Source organism: Pan paniscus, chromosome 7 (assembly GCF_029289425.2).
Source record: "Pan paniscus chromosome 7, NHGRI_mPanPan1-v2.0_pri, whole genome shotgun sequence".
In the NCBI taxonomy this organism is placed as follows: Eukaryota; Metazoa; Chordata; class Mammalia; order Primates; family Hominidae; genus Pan; species Pan paniscus.
The window spans coordinates 159,838,744-159,851,545 of NC_073256.2; positions in this window are offsets into that span (position 1 = coordinate 159,838,744).

Genomic DNA, 12,802 nt, shown 5'->3' on the forward strand with positions numbered 1-12,802 from the left:
GACTTGCCCACACCTCCTCCCTCCCTTGGCCCCCACCTCTCTTCACATCTGCACACAAATGCACTCCCAGATACTCACATACAGTCACAAACATTCTTATACTCACAGAAGCTGGAGTTGACTCCGCTGTGCTGAAATCAGCCTCCATGCCCACTCAGAAACCCAAAACACCCCGACTTCTGCACACAGGGAAACACGGTAATGAGATGCTAACGAGCTAAGGTAAAAATCAGGGAGAACAGCGTTTTGCAAAATCACAACAGTTTGTACTTCCAGGGGCTCCCTCCCCAGCAAGCGTGCTGCCAAAGCTCACGACAGTGCTGTGTGTGGGCTGAAAGCAACTGTGGGGGGTGGGGGGACACCTCCTAGGTTGTTGATGGAAGCAGAAGGGGTCCTCGAGGTTGCCGGGGTGTGCCTGGCCCCAGGCCCTGCCCAGCAGTGCCCCTCTCTGCTTGGCTTACACACCTGGTCTCCCTGGGAAACTGCCTGCTTGAGGCCTTCTGGCGCCATGCGTCATGCCAGGCTTACATCCAAGCACCTGCCCAGTGTCCCAGGCCTCTGACTACAGCAGCCAGAGCTCCTGGTTCTCCACACGCCTGCGTCCAGCTCCTGCGTTGGCACAGCCTGGGCCTCTGCCTGGAGGGTAACCCGCTCATCCTTTAGGGTTGCACCTCTGCACACTCTCTACCACCTGCTCCAAGAAGCCTTCCTGACCCCTCGGCCCAGCTCTGGGGCCTCCTCTAAGCTCTGCAGGCCCAACCTTCCTGCCTGCTGGGTGCTGACGGTGATGTCCCCCCACCCCCAAATGGAAGAACTCCTCCTTGCTGGCACCTGGCCGTTACTGCTCTTCATTGTGTGTTTGTTGGATGAATGAATTAGATAGAAGGTGTATTAATGAATGATAGACTTAGAGTGACCGACCTGGAAGGGGTCTTGAGGATCATCTGGAATATTCTGGAGGAAACTGAGGCCTGGAGCAGGGAAGTGGCCCCCAAAGCTACCCAGCAGTGGGGGCAGAACTGAGTTCCTGGCTCCCCAGCCAGTGCGTTTCCCTCTCCACTGGATTGCGGGAAAATCTCCAGGGGCCTGAGCCCTGCCCTCATCAGGATGGCCTCTCCCCTGCCTTTGGGGTCCCCACCGCTCTCTGCAGCGCCATCATCCCTTTCTGAACCAGACACCCCAGCTTCCCCGTGGCTGAGAAATGGGCTCTGAAGAGCAGACAAGGTGCTGAGGGGAGGGCCAGACATTCTCCCCTGTGACCCGGGGCCTGTACCCCATCACTCTCCCCAGCTCCAAGGGGCCTGGGTGCAGTGCTGGGAGGGGCCCAGCACCAGGACAGACAAGTACCTCTGGTCCCTGGGAGGTCGTGGAAGTCAAGAGAAAAGTCATCATGGCTGGATCTCATCAGGGTGCTCCCTTGGGCTGCATGCTGAGAGCTCCCAGGGCCTCAGGGGCCATGGGATGGTGGCCTCCAGCCCACGGGGCAGCATTCCTGGGTGGAATCGTCCTGACCGCCCAGGCCTCTCCCTGTGTTTTCATCAAGGTTGCAGGGAGAGAACTCACCGGTATCATGAAGACAGATGAGCGGTGCAGACCCAACACAGCTCCCCTGTGCCACATGGGGAAGGGCCCAGGAAGGAGCTATCACCACCCTGGACAAGCATCCAGCCCCCGGCAGGGTGGCCATGCCCAGGTGATGCTCAGTGGCGACAGCAGGAGGCCAAGGGAGAGGGAGCCCAGCTGGGTCCAGCCCAGCCCGGCAGGCGCAGCCCTGAGCAACATTGGTATTTTGCTGTTTTTCCCTTTTCCCATCTGGAAAATGAGTGCTGTGTCTTCAGTTCTGATTCTCAGTGTGGGGCACCATTCCCTGCGGGAGGACAGAACTGAGGCTTCTGGCAAGGGGGGCAAACCAGGTGGCCCCTCGCCCACCCCACACTGCCCCTCGCCCACCCCACACTGCCCCTCGCCCAGCCCACACTGCCCCTCGCCCAGCCCACACTGCCCCTCAGAGAAGCAATGCCGTGTTGGGAAGGCTTCATTGCCTGCCCACCCAGGAGTCCGGGCCCTGCTGCTGTTCCCCACTGGGGCCTGGCTCCAGACCCGCAGACTGAACCCACTGCACTGCCCCCACGAAGCCTGGGGCAGCCCTGGAGCGTTACTGCCACCTCCCTGGACCTCACTTTCCCTGTAAGTGAAGCAGGGTAGCTGCGAGAGGCCCTTGAACCTGTCATGCATTCACCAGGCTCCCGTGCCGCCAGGTGCGGGGTGGGGGGCGCACCTGCTGCTTGGTGGGCCCTGGCCTGGAGCAGGGAGAAGCTCGGGGCCGAGCTCCCGGGAAAGGCAGCCAAGACAGTGCCAGGCATGACTCCAGTGCGGCAGGGGCTCCTGGCCTGGCCTGTGAGGGGTAGGGCGGGGAAAGGCAATTTAGATTCACCTTCTCTTTGATAAGAAGTAGAAAAACATGGTGGGGGGCGGGGGGAGCCGTTAATCCATGAAGAAAGAATTCAGGTGCTAAGACCTTATAACATCGCGGGGGGTGCCTCAGGGGGAGGGCGGGGCTGGGGGGGACCTGTGGCTTCCTCCCAGCCTCCATCTCTCCATTGAGGCATAGGACACCTCCCCTTCCCCACGGCCATCTCCTGCCTTTCCTCCTCCGTCCTGCCCCTCCTACCAAGCTGTCAGAGTATGCCCCCAAAACTCAAGGGTGTGATGGCCTTCTGGGGTGTTCACAAAGCTGTAGAGTGAGATTCCTACCCTGCTAAGGTCCTCCCCTAAACACATCCACCCTGCCCCACATGCACACACACCACACATTCACACACACTCCTGCAATGCACACACGCAGACCCACACACACTCACACGCACACACACCACACATTCACACACACTCCTGCAATGCACACACACAGACCCACACACACACGCACACACACCACACATTCACACACTCCCGCAATGCACACACGCAGACCCACACACACACGCACACACACCACACATTCACACACACTCCTGCAATGCACACACACAGACCCCCACACACACTCTCACATATGCACACACACCACACAGTCACACACCCCTGCGATGCACACACGCACACACACATCTCACACAGCACACACACCACACAGTCACACGCTCCTGCAATGCACACAAGCAGACACACACGCACACACACCACACATTCACACACTCCTGAAATACACACACATGCACAGACACCCACATACACACAGGCACACACCACTCATTCACATTCTCTCACACACACATATGCACAGACATGCAGCATATGCACATACGTTCTCACACATACATGCAGACATGTACACAGCACATGCAACACAGACACACACGTTCTCATACACATGCACATGCTCCCTGAATAACACGTGCAGATACACAGTGCATGCACACACATGTTCTCACAGCCATGCACACACTCCCTTACACACATGCACAAATATCCCACACACAGCTCATGCACACACGCATGTTTTCACACAATGCACACACTCCCTCACATGCACATTCACACAGACACACGTTCCCACATGCATGTACACACTCCCCACACACATGCACACACCTCACAGAGTGCATGCGCATGCACTCCCTTACATGCACAGACACGTGTGTTCACGCATGCACACACTCCCTCACACAAGACACGCATGTTCTCACATACATGCACACACTCCCTCATATGCACAGAGATTCATGTTCACACACAGGCACACAATACCTCACACACAGACACGCACGTTCTCACATGCACACCCTCACACACACAGATACGCATGTTCTCACACACATGAAGACATTACCTCACATGCACAGGCACGCACATTATCACACATACACACACTCCCTCAAATACACAGACTCAAGTTCTGACACACACAGATGCACACACTCCCTCACACACACATTCTCACACATATGCATACACCCCCTCACATTCACAGACATGCATATGTACACATGCACACACTCCCTCACATGCACAGACACACATGTTCACACACGTGCGCACACCCCTCACATGCAGAGCATGTTTACACATGCACACACACCCTCACATGCACAGACATGCAAGTTTACACATCCACACACTCTCTCACACACAGACACTCATGTTCTCACACATGCACACCGTCACGTACACAGACATGCATGTTTACACATGCACACACAGACATGCATGTTCTCACACATGCACACGCTCCATCACATACACAGACATGCATGTTTACACATGCACACAGACACACATGTTCTCACACATGCACACACTCTGTCACATGTACATTCTCTCACACACACTCATGTTCTCACATGTGCACACACTCCATCACATGCACAGACACACACATTCTCACACCCACACATACACCCCCTCACATTGACAGACATGCATATTTACACATGCACACATTCCCTCACACACAGATGCTCATGTTCTCACACACATGCACATACTTTCTCACATGGACAGAGGAGAGGAAGGGGCCTGCCTGCAGCCCACCTTTCAATCAAGGAAGAACCAGCTCCCAGCTGGATCTGTTAAGGAGGCTGGGGTGGGAGTGCTCCTGAGCCCTGGTGTGCTCAGGGAGGGGCCCTCCTGGGGCTGTGGGTGGCAGGACTGCCTTCAGGAGAGGAGGCGCCTCTGCAGCTCCGTGTGACCCCATGATTCTCTGGCATGGAGGACTACCCCTCCCTTCCTCCCCCTAGTGTGTATGGAGCTCACGGTGACAGAGAGGGGCCTGGGGCAGGACTTCAGGCTGTGGGGACCCGGTGGACAGGGGCTAATGGGGGGCACCACCAGTGGCAGTGGTGGGGGACAGCAGCTGAGGGCCCTGAGCCTGTCTGAGTGGCTGGGCAGTGGCCTTCCCCCCCGGCCTTGCCTCACCCAGGTGAGACTCAGATTCTGAAGGCACTAGGAGCTTCATCCCTGGGCGTGGACAAAAATCTCAGCAAGCTTGGGTTCAAACCTCAGCTCTCTCTTGCTGTGTGACCTTGAACAAGTCACTCTACCTCTCTGGGCCTCACTTTCTTGTCCAGGAAATGGGCACTTGAGACCAACCATGTGGAAATATGTCTGTGAAGCTTGGCACAGATTGGGGGCCATGTGTGTGGAATTTTGGGTTTCCAAGCCCCGACCTCAACCTGGGTGCCTCCTGTCCACCCTGCGAGGTTGGCCTCCAGGCCCCAGCTTCCATCCATGCCTTGACAGAGGTAAGGAGGCCTTCCCATCTGTGATGGGGACAGGGACCATTCCTGTCTTGTCCAGTGGCTGCTGGGAGGTGAGGGGCAGCAGGTGCTCTGATGAGCACTGTGGCATCATCCCCACCCAGCCCCTCATCCCGGGCACGTGAGGCTGTGCTCTCAGGCCATCCATGCACTCGCTCAGTCCTTCACTCACCCCAAAAACATGCATCAAGGACCTTGACCCAGGCACTGGAGGGCAGCAGCGACCAACACCAGCAAAGCTCCTGCCCACCCCACCACCCGGAGCAGACACTGGGAGCCGACCGCACACAACCCACCCTGATTCTCACGCCTGTCTCAGACAGGAAAACAGACAGCCAGGTCCCCAGCAGAGGAAAATACACTATTCGTGCTTGGCACCAGAACTGAGAAGAAAGAAGGGGGATCCCAGACCATCCAGGCAAGGGGATGCGGGTCTGTCCTGGGGGAAGCCGGGGACCCGCCGCTCCGCCGTTTGGTGCCCCTGCTGTGTGGATGGGCCGCTCACTGGCCTCCCCCTGGTGACGGTGGGCCAGCGCCGGGGGCGGGAGGCGCTGGGAATATTGACTGTATTTGGTGATCATTGCTGTATTTATAGGGCTCGATGGAGATAAAAATAAAGTGAGGAGGAGCCGCATGAGTCACTGCAGTGCTTCGCAGCGTGGTCTCTGCCTCCCAGCTGGGTACAGAGCCTGGGGTGGGATGGGTAAGGGGGCAGGGGCCAGGGACCCAAACAAGGCTGGGCCCAGGACAGCTGGACAGCTGGGTGTCAGTGGAGCCCTGTGCTCACTCCTGCGCTGGCAGCCAGCACCCTTCTGAGCTTGGAGCAGGGTCTCCCCCAGTGCGGCCTGTCTGCCTCCCATCCCCGGACCACCTGCATGGCCGGAGTCAGGTTCAGCAGGGTCCCAGACCACCTGCGTGACCAGAGTCAGGTTCAGCAGGGTCCCGGGCCACCTGCGTGGCCGGAGTCAGGTTCAGCAGGGTCCCGGGCCACCTGCGTGGCCGGAGTCAGGTTCAGCAGGGTCCCGGGCCACCTGCGTGGCCGGAGTCAGGTTCAGCAGGGTCCCGGGCCACCTGCGTGGCCGGAGTCAGGTTCAGCAGGGTCCCGGGCCACCTGCGTGGCCGGAGTCAGGTTCAGCAGGGTCCCGGGCCACCTGCGTGGCCGGAGTCAGGTTCAGCAGGGTCCCGGGCCACCTGCGTGGCCGGAGTCAGGTTCAGCAGGGCCCCGAGGTAGGAGGAGCTTCCAGAATCCTGAAACCCCAGGCAGGATCTGTCCTCCAACCCTCCTCTGGAATTTCCCCGGCTTTAACTCTCCCTTTCCGACATCCCACGGCGCGGGTCCCATGCACGTCACAGGGCTATTGTGAGGGCTTTGCATGCTGCCGAGGGCTGTGCCGATGTTAGGACATGTGTGGTCCTCCCTGTGTGGGCTCCCCGCTCCCATGTCTTCCTGAGAGCCTGGCTCTTCCCCCGGCTGCGTTCCGTCCTCTATTTTTGCTTTGAGTTCAGCTGTTGTAAGTCAAGCCCACATGAGCCTCAGGCTTCAGGTGGGCAAGGGAGCCACAAACAGCCGATTGGACCCCCCGTGGAGAGCTGGCAGAAGCCTCAGGAGTGCTTGCTTTCCGGCTCCAAGCCTGTCCCCTGCCCGGCCTTGGACTTGGAATGGCCTCCATGAAGACCCTGTTCCCACTGCTGAGAGTCACTCGCTGCCAGCTCCTAGCTGGCTCCCTCTCAGGGAATGGCCTTTGACTGGAAGCAATGTCCTCGCTGCCCCCACCCAAGGGCAGCCTAACCCCCGGGACTGGCTGACACAGTCCTGGACCTCTCGCCCCAGGTTGGCACAGCTCTGCAGGGGCATCCCAGCTCCAGGGGCTGTTATGGGGCTGGCCGAGGCCCCAGGACCACAGCACCCAGTCCATTCTCCCGCTCTGCCTCCTCACAGGAGCTGCCCCTACCAGCTTTCCCCAGTAAACATCCATCAGGCAAACGCCCACCTCAGAATCTGCTCCAGGCAGAAGCCTGCTTTCCCATGGGGACCCCAGTCTGTTTGAATTGGGTGGACGCTTCCTGATGCTCCCGAGGTCGGGGCCTCCCAGCCTTTTCTGACACTTTCGGCGGGGGCTACTGCATTGGTGAGCATGCGTCTTGAAGGCCTGGTGCCACCAGCTTGCCTGCCAGCAGTGGGGAGCTCGTTGGAGAGCTGGGGAGCAAGATGGGACCCCAAGCCCCGCCCCCACAAGCTGCTGGATCCACCCAGACCTGCAGCTAGTTGTTTCAGGGAATGTACGGGGTCCTAGTTCCTTTTTTGCTTGAACAGGCTTGAGTTGGGCTCTGTTCCCCTCTGAGTGGAGATCTGCAGCTAACCCGGCTGTGGTGAGCTCTGGGAAGTGGGGCCTGCTTGGAAACTAAAGGGCTTCCTGGGCCCTGTGAGGCTGAACACTGCTCAGGGTGTGCAAGCCACAAAGAGGTTGGAGAGTAGCTGCCAAGGGCTGAGAGGTGCTTCTAGCCATCACAGCCCACCACCCCTGGCTCTAGGAAGCAGTGCTGGGGTCTCTGGCCATCAGCCAACCAGGGTCCCATGGTGAGGCTCTGTAGGAGGCCCTGAAGGAGGGATGAAGCCTGTAGGAGGGGACATGGTGATTGCCGGAGCTGCCGCGGCTCCCCTGGGTGGAGCGGGAGCCCCAGGAGGCCAGGTCTGCGCAGGGCAGAGGGGGCAGAGGGACACTGCCGAGGCACAGAGAGCAGGCTGAGCTTGGCCGGTGCATTGGCTGCACCGTGGCGGGCCCCCTGTCCCATTTGCTCCTGTGGCAGGCCCTTTACCCCACACTGTGCCAGGCATGCAGGAGGAGTGTGACTCTGCTCCTACTTTGTTGAGTGACTGAATGAGAGAAATGGCACAGCCCAGGAGAGAAGCCAGAACCAGCTGTCCCTGGGGCTCCCCTGCCCCACCGCAGGCATGTGAGTGCACTCCCAGGCAGCCCCTGAAGCTCCTGATGGGCGGGCGGTGTCACTTCATTAGCATAAACCAGGGGAGGTCCCAGCTCCTCTCAAGCCCTGCAGCCAGACCTGCTCACCCCTCAGCCCCAGGCTCCCCCACCCTCCTCAGTGAACCTCTTTCTGCCTTGGGGCCCTGGGTGTCCTGCCCTGCCCGCCCAGGCAAAGTGGCCATGGCATTGAGGTGGGAGTTGGGTGACCCTGTCCTGCAATGCTGGGCAGAGTCCTCAGAAACTTGTAGTCCTGGTTCCCCATGTCTTATGGACGGGGAGACTGAGGCTGGAAGGGGCAAAGTGACCGAGCCCCACCATAGGCAGCCCAGGCCTCCCCAGAGGCCTCGAGACCCCTGGGTTAGGCTGCTCAGAGCCCAGGTCCTGGCTTTTCTGGGCCACAGCCTCTGCCAGCCCTCATGCTCTCCCTGCAGGGTTGGGGTGGGATGCCCTGGGGCAGGGGTATGGATAGCACAAAATACCAAGGCTGGGCAGAGATGTGGCCGCACCTGTGAGGTGAGAGTGCAAGGCTAGGCAGAGGTGTGGCCACACCTGGGAGGTGAGAGTGGGGCTGTGAAGCAGAGAAAGGAGGTGAGCCACATTGGAATGGAGTCAAGGAGACCTAGAAGTTGGGGGCTGAGAGGTCAGGAGGGCGTGGGGCAGGTCCAGGTGCAGCAGCAGGTGCAGCAGATGCAGCAGGTGCATCAGGGGCCTTGGGGCTAGAGGGGGGCGCTGCGGGAGGAGACAGTGCAGAGCTCTGGTGTGCAGGTGGAGAAGGCTCTTCAGGCCAGGGGTGTTGGCTCCTGGGCCTGAGTCCCAGAGCTAGGCCTGGAGCTAGGGATGTGCTCAGTGTCACCAGGACCCTTTGCTGTTCCTGCCCTTTGGTCCATCCCTCTCCATGAAGGCCCGTTCTCACTTCGCCTTCTCTGGTAGCCTCACCATGGCTCTTGGGGTCTGGAAGCCTCTCTGAGTCTCTGTCTTGTGGAGGGTGGGAGCATCCACTGGGGCACATCTGGGCCCTGCCTTCACCGCCATCCCAGCCGCCAAAGGGTTTTCTGGGTGGTGGAGCACACAGAGGCTAATCAGGCCAAAGGGTTTGTTTGTAGCGGTCTAGACGCAAGAGAAGCCCCAGGAGAAACAGAGCCCTTGTGTCCAGCTCCTGCCTGAACTGGAATCCTGGCGAGGTTGGCGGGCGCTGCCATGGCCTCCAGCCTCAAACTATCCACAGTTGGAGAATCTGTGGCTTTTCACTGTTTGGAAGATGGAAAAGGGATGGAGGGGACGAACCCTGCCCTCTTTTTCCTTTTCCTCCTGTTTGGGAACAGGAGGGAGCCCCTGGGCAGTGGAGGCAGTGGGGAGGGAGAGTCTGTGTAAAAGTACCCTGGGCTCTGGTTCTGGGTAAGGTTAAGGTGGAGCACACACATGCCAGCTTCCTCCCCCACAGAACGAGGCTATGAACCTGGACAGGCAGCAGCTGACTGAGGCCTCTCAAAAGTCAATGCTAGCGGGTGAACTGGGGAGGAAAATTTACATCTGAAGCAGCCCCAAGCCCATGGTAAGTCTCCTCCTTTCTCCCCACTGGTGTCCTCCAGCCTGGACTCAAGGTGGCCTGAGTCTGGAAGTGGGCATCAGCACCAACAGAGGAAGATGGAAGAAGCTCCTTCCAGCTCTGGCTCCTAACACGGAAAGAGTGGGGGAGAGATTTCCATTTCTTTTGTCCCTTTCTGTTATCTCACACCCCAGCCCCAGGCAACCCAAGTGCAGTGTCCTACAGACAGGGCAGCAGGCGGGCCCCAGGCATTTACAGACCCCAGGAGGGAAACTTACTCTCTAATCAGAGGATCTGAGCTCACAGGAAGATGGGGTGAGCCTGAATTTTTTGTTTTTCCCTCTATCCTCATCCCACTTGGCCCACACATGGGGAGTGCATGGAGCAGTGTCCTAATGGAAACCTTCCTTTTGGCCAGAAGACCACAAGAGGAAATCCCAGTGAACAGAGGTATAAGAGGGCACTGAGGAAGCTTGGGAATGGGACATCATCAAGTTGTTTATGATTGTCTAGGACCAATCCCAAGCTGAGCATGCGTGGACCCTAAACAGCATACCACACACTTGGAGAAACCATCTGTGGGGTAGACACTGCCCAAGTTGCAGAATGGCCATGGGGTATTCACACACAGGACAGATATGAATATCATAGAAATCACAGCCCATGAAAGACAGGTCAGAACTTGCATCCAGGGCCAGGTGTGCTGGCTCATGCCATAATCCCAACACTTTGGGAGGCCAAGGCAGGAGAATCACTTGAAGTGAGGAATTTGAGATCAGCCTGGGTCTCAAACCCAGAGTGAGACTCAATCTCCATAAGAATTTTTAAAAATTAGCCAGGCATGGTGGTGCATACCTGTAGTCCTAGCTAATTGGGAGGCAGAGGTGAGAAGACTGTTTGAGCCCAGGAGATCAAGGTTACAGTGAGCTATGATCACAACACTGCACTCCAGACTGGGCTGGGCAACAGAGCAAGACACTGTCTCAAGAAGAAGAAGGACAAGGAGGAGGAGAAGGAGGAGGAAAAAGAGAAGGAGAAGGTAACAGAGATAGAGAAGGAGAAGAACTACTTGCATCCAGGAAGCTGGGGAGATTGCCTGCTAAAACAAGAGTTATCTCCATCTCCACAGGATTTAGACCAGATCCAAGGCCTTATACAATAATATTCAAATTTTCCAGGATATGATCCAAAGTGACTTGGCATATGAAGGACAGGAAAATGACAACTTGTGTTTTGCATGAAACAAAACAATAAACAGAAGCCAACTCAAGATGGCACCGTTGTTAGGATTCAAACAAAGACTTAAAAGCAGCTATTATAAAAATGATCCAACAAGTAAAGGCAAACACTCTTGAAATAAATGGAAACATAGAAAACTCAGCAAGAGGGGGAGGGAGAGAAAGAAGAATCAAATAAAAACATTGGAACTGAAAATTGCCTAACCAAAACAAAAATACTTGTGGTACAAGCTCAATAGCAGGATGGGGATGACAGAAGAAATTAGTGAACATGAACATGGGTCAACAGAAAGTACCCAATATAAACAACAGGAGATAAAAAGAGTGAAAGACCTGTGGGACCTGTGGAAGGATATCAAAGTCTAACATTCATACAATCAGGGCCCACAGGGAGAGGAGAAATATAATACAAAAACAAATATTTGAAGAAATAATGGTTGCAAACTTCTCAAATTTAGTAAAAACAAGCCTACAGATACAAAAGATCTGTGAACCTCAAGCAGTATAAATCCAAAGAGATTTATTTCCAGACACATCAAATCAATCTGCTAAAAACAAAAGACAAAGAAAAAATCTTGAAAGCAGAAAAAAGTAATGAATTATTTATAACAGGAAAAATTATCCAAATGACTTTGGATGTCTCATCAGAAACCACAGAGGCTAGATGGAAGCAGAGGAAAATTTTCATGCTGAAAGGAAAGAACTACGGCCTAGAATTCTATACCCAGTAAAACAGTCGTCAGGAGTGAAGGTGAAATACAGACATTCTCAGATGAAGTGAAACTAAGTGAACTCTCCTTCTGTACTATTTTTACAACTTCCTGTGCGTCTATCATTATTTTGAAATAAAAAGTTAAGGGGGAAAAAAGGGCAAAAGACCTCAACAAAGTTCAAGAAATGGGATATTTGGATGGTAAATATGCACATGGAAAGATATTCAACATCATTCATCATTAAGGAAATACAAATTCAAACCACAAGGAGATGTTATTCCACACCTACTAGAATGGCTAAAATACGGGAGTGGTGGCTCACGCCTGTAATCCCAGCACTTTAGGAGGCCTAGGTGGGCAGATCACCTGAGGTCAGGAGTTCGAGACCAGCCTGGCCAACATGGAGAAACCCCGTCGTCTTTACTAAAAATACAAAAATTAGCTGGGCATGGTGGTGCATGCCTGTAATCCCAGCTACTCAGGAGGCTGAGGCAGGAGAATCGCTTGAACACAGGAGGCTGAGGTTGCAGTGAGCTGAGATTACACCACTGCACTCCAGCCTGGGCGACAGAGCAAGACTCCACCTCAAAAAAAAAAAAAAAGCATGGGGTTAAAAAAAATACTAACCCTACTAAGTGTTAGCAAGAACTCAAGGCAACTGGAACTCAGTCACATTACAATGGAAATGCAAAATGGCTCAGCCACGCTGGAAGACAGGTTGGCAGTTTCTTAGCAAGTTAGACGTGCGTTTGCCACAGGGACCAGAAATCCCATTCGAGGTACTCACCTAAGTTAAGCAAAATCTTATATTCACAAAAACTTGTGCACAAATGTTCATAGCACCTTTATTTGTATTAGCCCTAAATCGGAAAGTACTCAAATCTTTCAACAGGTGAGCGACTTAACAAGTTGTGATCCATCCACACTGCAAGATAGAGCTCAGTGGTGAACAGAAACAGAAACGAACTTCTGGGACATGCAACAACATGGTGGTTGCCAATGGTGTTATGCTGAGTGAGAGAAGCCAGCCTCCACAGGAGGCGTACGTGCCACTCCACCCACA